We start from the raw sequence: 6,458 nt of genomic DNA on the forward strand, positions 1-6,458 counted from the left end.
ACTCTAGTGTGAGGTGATATCTCATTTTAGTTTTGATTTGTATTTCCCTGATGATAAATGACATTGAACATCTTTTTTATATGTGTGTTGGCCATCTAAATGTCTTCCTTGTAAAAAATGTTTATTCATGTCTTTTGCCCATTTTTTAACTAGATTATTTGTGGTTTGGGTGTTGAGTTTGGTTATTTATAGATTTTGGATACTAACACTTTATCAGATATGTCATTTGTAAGTATATTCTCCCATTTTTACATAAGTTGCCTTTTAGTTTTGTGGATTGTTTCCCTCACTGTGGAGAAGCTCTTTTATTTTTATGAATTCCCAACAGTTTATTTTTGCTTTTGTTTCCCTTGCCTCAGGAGACTTATAGTAAGAAGTCGCTATGGCTGATGTGTAAAAAAAAAAAAAAAGGTAACTGCCTGTGTTCTCCTCCAGGAGTTTGATGATTTCCTGTCTCACATTTAGGTCTTTCATCCATTTTGAATTTATTTTTGTGTATGCCCTAAGAAAGTGGTCCTTTTTCATTTGTTTGCATATTGCTGTCCAGTTTTCGCAACACCATTTATTGAAGAGACTGTCTTTTTTCCATTGGATATTCTTTCCTGCTTTGTCAAAGATTAATGGAACATTTAGTTGTAGGTTCACCTCTGTTTTCTATTCTGTTCCATTGATCTATGTATCTATGTTTATGCCACTACTACACTGTCTTGATCACAACAACTTTGTAATATAAAGTCTGGAATTGTGACGCTTCCAGCTTTGCTTTTCTTTTTCAATTTTGCTTTGGCTATTCAGGATCTTTTATGGTCCATACAAATTTTAGGATTGTTTGTTTTAGCTCTGAGTAAAATGCTAGTGATATTTTGATAGGGATTGCATTGAATGTGTAGAGTGCTTTGGGTAGTATAGCATTTTATCAATATTGGTTCTTCCCAACCATAAGTATGGCATGTTTTCCCATTTCTTTGTATCCTCCTCAATTTCTTTCATCTGTGTTTTATAGTTTTCAGAATATAGATCATTTCCCTCTTTGGTTAGTTTATTCCTAGGTATGTTATAGGTTTTGGTGTAATTATAAATGGGATCAATTCCTTCATTTCTCTTTCTGCTGTTTCATTATTAGTGTATAGAAATGCAACAGATTTCTGTACATTGATTGTATGCTGCAACTTTACTGAATTTGTGTATCAGTTTTAGCAATTATTTGGTGAAGTATTTTGGGTTTTCTATATAGAGTATCATGTCATCTGCAAATAGTGAAAGTTTGACTTCTTCCTTACAGATTTCAATGCCTTTTATTTCTTTCTACTGTCTGATTGCTGAGGCTAGGACTTCCTGTACTGACTGTGTTAAATAACAGTGGTGAGAGTGAACATCCCTGTCTTATCCCTGACTGTAGAGGAAAAGCTCTCAGTTTTTCCCCATTGAGGATGATATTAGCTGTGGGGTTTTCCAATATGTCCTTTATGATGCTGAGGTATGTTCCTTCTATCCCTACTTTGTTGATGGTTTTTATCGTGAATAGATGTTGTACTTTGTCAAATGCTTTTTCTGCATGCATTGAAAAGATCCTATAGTTCTTTTTTTATGTTTATTTATTTTTTTTTATTTTTGAGAGAGAGACAGAGACAGAGTGCAAGAAGGGGATAGGCAGAGAGAGAGAGAGAGAGGGAGACACAGAATCTGAAGCAAGCTCCAGGCTATCAGCACAGAGCCCGACATGGAGCTTGAACTCACAAACTGTGAAATCATGACCTGAGCTGAAGTCAGATGCTTAACCAACTGAGCCACCTAGGCATCCCAATCATATAGTTCTTATCCTTTCTTTTATTAACGTGGTGTATCACATTGATTAATTTGTGAATATTGAACCATCCTTGCAGCCCAGGAATAAATCCCACCTGATTATGGTGAGCGTTTCTTTTAAAGTACTGTTGGATTTGGGGTGCCTGGGTGGCTCAGTTGGTTATATGTCCAACTTCGGCTCAGGTCATGATCTCAGGGCTCATGAGTTCGAGCCCCATGTCAGGCTCTGTGCTGACAGCTCAGAGCCTGGAGCTTGCTTCAAATTCTGTGTGTGTGTCTCTCTGTCCCTACCCCACTCATGCTCGCTCACTCTCTCTGTCTCTCTCTCTCTCTCTTTCTCAAAAATAAATATTTTAAAAAAATTAAGTACTGTTGGATTTGATTTGCTAGTATTTCGTTGAGAACTTTTGCATCCATGTTCATCAGGGATTTTGGCCTATAGTTATCTTTTTCAGTGGAGTCTTTCATTTTGGAATAGGGTAATGCTGGCATCATAGAATGAATTTGCAAGTTTTCCTTCCTTCTCTATTTTTTTAGAATAGTTTGAGAAGAGTAGGTATTAATTCTTCTTTAAATGTCTAGAATTCCCCTAGAAAGTCATCTGGCTTTGGACTTCTGTTTGTTGGGAGATTTTTGATTACTGATTCAATTTCTTTGCTGGTTATGGGTCTGTTCAAGTTTTCTATTTCCTGTTTCAATTTTGGTAGTTTATATGTTTCTAAGAACTCCTCCATTTCTCCCAGATTGTCAATTTGTTGGCATATAATTTTTCACAATTTTTTCTTACAATTGTTTGTATTTCTGTAGTGTCAGTTGTGACTTTTCCTCTCATTTGTGATTTTACTTATCTGGGTCCTTTTTCTTTTCTCTTTGATAAGTCTGGCTAGGGATTCATCAGTTTTCTTTTTCTTAATTTTTTAATGTGTATTTATTTTTGAGAGAGAGAGTGAGCATGAGTGAGGGACGGGCAGAGAGAGAGGGAGACAACAGAATCCAAAGCAGGCTCCAGGCTCCGAGCTGTCAGCACAGAGCCCGACACAGAGCTCAAACTCACAAATAGTGAGATCATGACCTGAGCTAAAGTCAGACACAACCAAATGAGCTACCCAGGCATCCTGTTTTCTTAATTTCTGTATCATTTATTTCTGATCTAAACTTTATTATTTCCTTCCTTCTGCTGGCTTTAGGCTCATTTTGTTGTTCTTTTTGTAGCTCCTTTAGGTGTAATATTAGCTTGTGTATTTGAGACTTTTCTTCCTTGTTGAGGTAGACCTGTGTTGCTATATACTTCCCTCTGTTTACAATTTGTTTTATCCCAAAGATTTGAACCAAAATGTTTTCATTTTTATTTGTTTCCATTTCCATGTTTGTTTGTTTGTTTGTTTGTTTTAATTTATTCTTTGATTTCCTGGTTGACCCATTCTTTATTAGCATGTTGTTTAGCCTCCATGTACTTGTGGTCTTTCCAAATTTTTTCTTGGGGTTGACTTCAAGTTTCATAGCATTGCAGTTGGAAAATATGCATGGTACAATCTCAATCTTGTACTTTTTGAGGCCTGATTTGTGACCTAGTATGTGATCTATTCTGGATAATGGCCTATGTTCACTTGAAATAAGTCTGCTGCTTTAGGATGGAATGTTCTGAATATATCTGGTAAGTCCATCTGATCCAGTGTGTCATTCAATGCCATTGTTTCCTTTTTGATTTTCTGCTTAGATGATCTGCCCATTGATATAAGTGAAGTATTACTGTCCCCTACTATTATTGTATTATTTTATTTTTTTTTAACTTTTATTTTTTTTCCTGTTATTTTATTTTTTTTTCAATATATGAAATTTATTGTCAAATTGGTTTCCATACAACACCCAGTGCTCATCCCAAAAGGTGCCCTCCTCAATACCCATCACCCACCCTCCCCTCCCTCCCACCCCCCATCAACCCTCAGCTTATTGTATTATTTTAAATGAGTTATTTTATATTTGTTATTAGTTTTTTATATATTTGGGTGTTTCATGTTGGGGGCATAAGTATTTATAGTTGTTAGATCTTCTTGTTGGGTAGTCCCCTTTATTATACTAATAGCGCCCTTCTTCATCTGTTGTTAGAGTCTTTGGCTTAAAATCTAGTTTGTCTGATATAAGTATGGCTACTCTGGCTTTCTTTTGACCTCCATTTGCATGAGAAATGCTTCTCCATCCTCTCTCTTTCAATCTTCAGGTGTCTTTAGGTCTAAAATGGGTCTCTTATAGGCAGCATATATATGGGTTATGGTTCTTTATCCATTTTAACACTGTGTCTTTTGATTTAAATGTTTTGTCCATTTATATTTGGAGTAATTATTTATAGATATGACTTTATTGCTATTTTATTACTTGTTGTATTCTGGAGATTTTCTCTGTTCCTTTCTATTCTTTGTCACTTTTGGTCTTTCCTTCCCACTCAAAGAGTCCCCTTCAATATTTTTTATAGTGTTGGTTTAGTGGCCAGGAACTCCTTTAGTTCTTATTTGTCTGGTAAACTCCTTTTCTCTCCTTCTACTGTGAATCATAGTCTTGCTGGACAGAGTATTCTTGGCTCCCTATTTTTCCCGTTCAGTATGTTGAATATGTCATGCCACTCCCTTATGACCTAACAAGTTTCTGTGGAGAGTCTATTGCTAACTTTATTTGTTTCCTCTTAAATTGGGGATTCCTTTTCCCTTTCTGCTTTTAGGATTTCTTCATCCCCATGTTTTGAAAATTAGCTACAATATGTGTTTGTGTTCATCTGCTTTTTTTGATTTTAGTGGGAGTTCTCTGTGTCTGTTGGATTTGTATCTCTGTTTCCTTCCCAGATTAGGGAAATTTTTAGCATTATTTCCTCAAATAAACCTTCTGCCCCCTTTTCTCTCTCTTCTTTTTCTTGGACTCCTATGATACAAATGTTATTACATTTGATGGAGTCACTGAGTTCCCTTAGTCTATTCTCATGATCCATAATTCCTCTTTCTTTCGTTCAGCTTCATTATTTTCCATTATTCTATCATGTAGTTGCTTCTTCTGTCCTTGTTGTCATTACATCCAATCTGTTTGAGTATCAGATACTGCATTTTTCACTTCTTACTGATTTTTAACTCTTATATCTCTGTGGTAATGACCTCCCTGAAGTTTCCATTCTTTTCTCAAGCCTGGAAAATATCCTTATGATTATTGCTTTAAAAGTCTTCATCAGGTATTTTACTTATATCTGTTTCAATTATAACCCTGATTATGACCTTTTCTTGTTATTTTTGGGGGGATGAATTCCTCTGTCTTGGCATTTTGTCTAAGTCTCTGTCCTCTGTGTGTTAGAAAACCCTATTATGTTTCCTGCATCTGAGAGTAATGGCTTCATGAAGAAGAGGTCATATAGTGTCCAAGGCCTGGCCCTTCAAGGAGTGTCTCTGGTGTGTGCTGCATTCACTCTGATGCTGTGTTTCAGCTGCTATACCTTTCAAGTCAGTCATCTGCAGAGGCTCTCCATGCTTGCAGTGGGGAATGTTTGGACTTTGGCCATAATGTATCGAGTTTTAATGAGTGTGCTCTGGTTTTCTTCTTAAATGACACCTGTTGCTACTTCCACTAGAACTGAAGCCTTGTTGAACTCTCTGGTCAGTAGATGTGGTATGTGTAGGGATATCTGCTGGTCTTCTGGGCGTGGGACCTATTGCACTGGGACTTAGACACACTCTCCCAGGAAAACTGGTACCAGCAGAGCACAGGGGGAGGGGTGGGACTTGTAAGCAGATTAGGCAGCCAGTGTTAGAGCTGTGCTGTTTACTGCAAGTGTTTCTGTGCTTATGCTGAGGGGCAGGGAAGGGAAATGACACCAGCCAGCTCCTTTGTCCCCAGAGAGGGTTCTCTGTGCTGCTGCTCTCAGGGAAGCACTCCCAGAAAAACAAATAATTTCCTCCTGTGTGTCCATGTCATTTTTCAGAGTGCCATTTTCATGCTTTCTCTCTCTGGGTCACTTGCCTGGCTGGAGCAGTGCAGTGCACATTAAGCTCTTTCCCAGCCAAGTCTACTGACTTTTAAAACCCCAGACTTTAGGGAAGTGCTGTGGCGGGGGCCAGTGCTGGTCTTCTGACGCAGTGTCTTGCCATGCTAGGAGGGATGCAGGTTTGACTGAGAAATGCAGTCACTCTGTGCTAGAGCTCAGGTGAGTGGCATTTGGAGCAAGCAGGCTAAACGGAGACTATCTGAGTTAGCCACTCTCAGCAGGTGTCTCTGTGCCTATGATGAAGGGGAGGGGAGGGAAATGGCATCCACTGGCCTTTTTGTTCCCAGAGAGGTGTCTCTGTGAATGTTAGCTCTCACAGATACACTCCCAAAATAAGCAAACAGTGTCTCCCCCATGTGCCTTAGGTGATCCTCAGCTGGCACTGTCTACCCTGGGGTTGTTTGCCTGCCTTTTCTCCAGGAATAGGGCAATGCCTTCAGGGCTCTATCCCAGCCAAGCCTGCTAACCTCTAAATCTCCAGTTTTTGAGCTCTGCTGTTTGCAAAACCTCATGAAAATCAGCCCCTTTTGTTTTCCCAGCCAGTGGCCTTGGAGCAGTATTCTCCTTGTGAGTTTCTCTGTCCCTCTCTCTCTCCCTTTTTTTCACAACTGAGTCTCCCCTTCACAGCACCAGC

This window comes from Panthera uncia, chromosome X, assembly GCF_023721935.1.
Source record: "Panthera uncia isolate 11264 chromosome X, Puncia_PCG_1.0, whole genome shotgun sequence".
Taxonomy (NCBI): domain Eukaryota; kingdom Metazoa; phylum Chordata; class Mammalia; order Carnivora; family Felidae; genus Panthera; species Panthera uncia.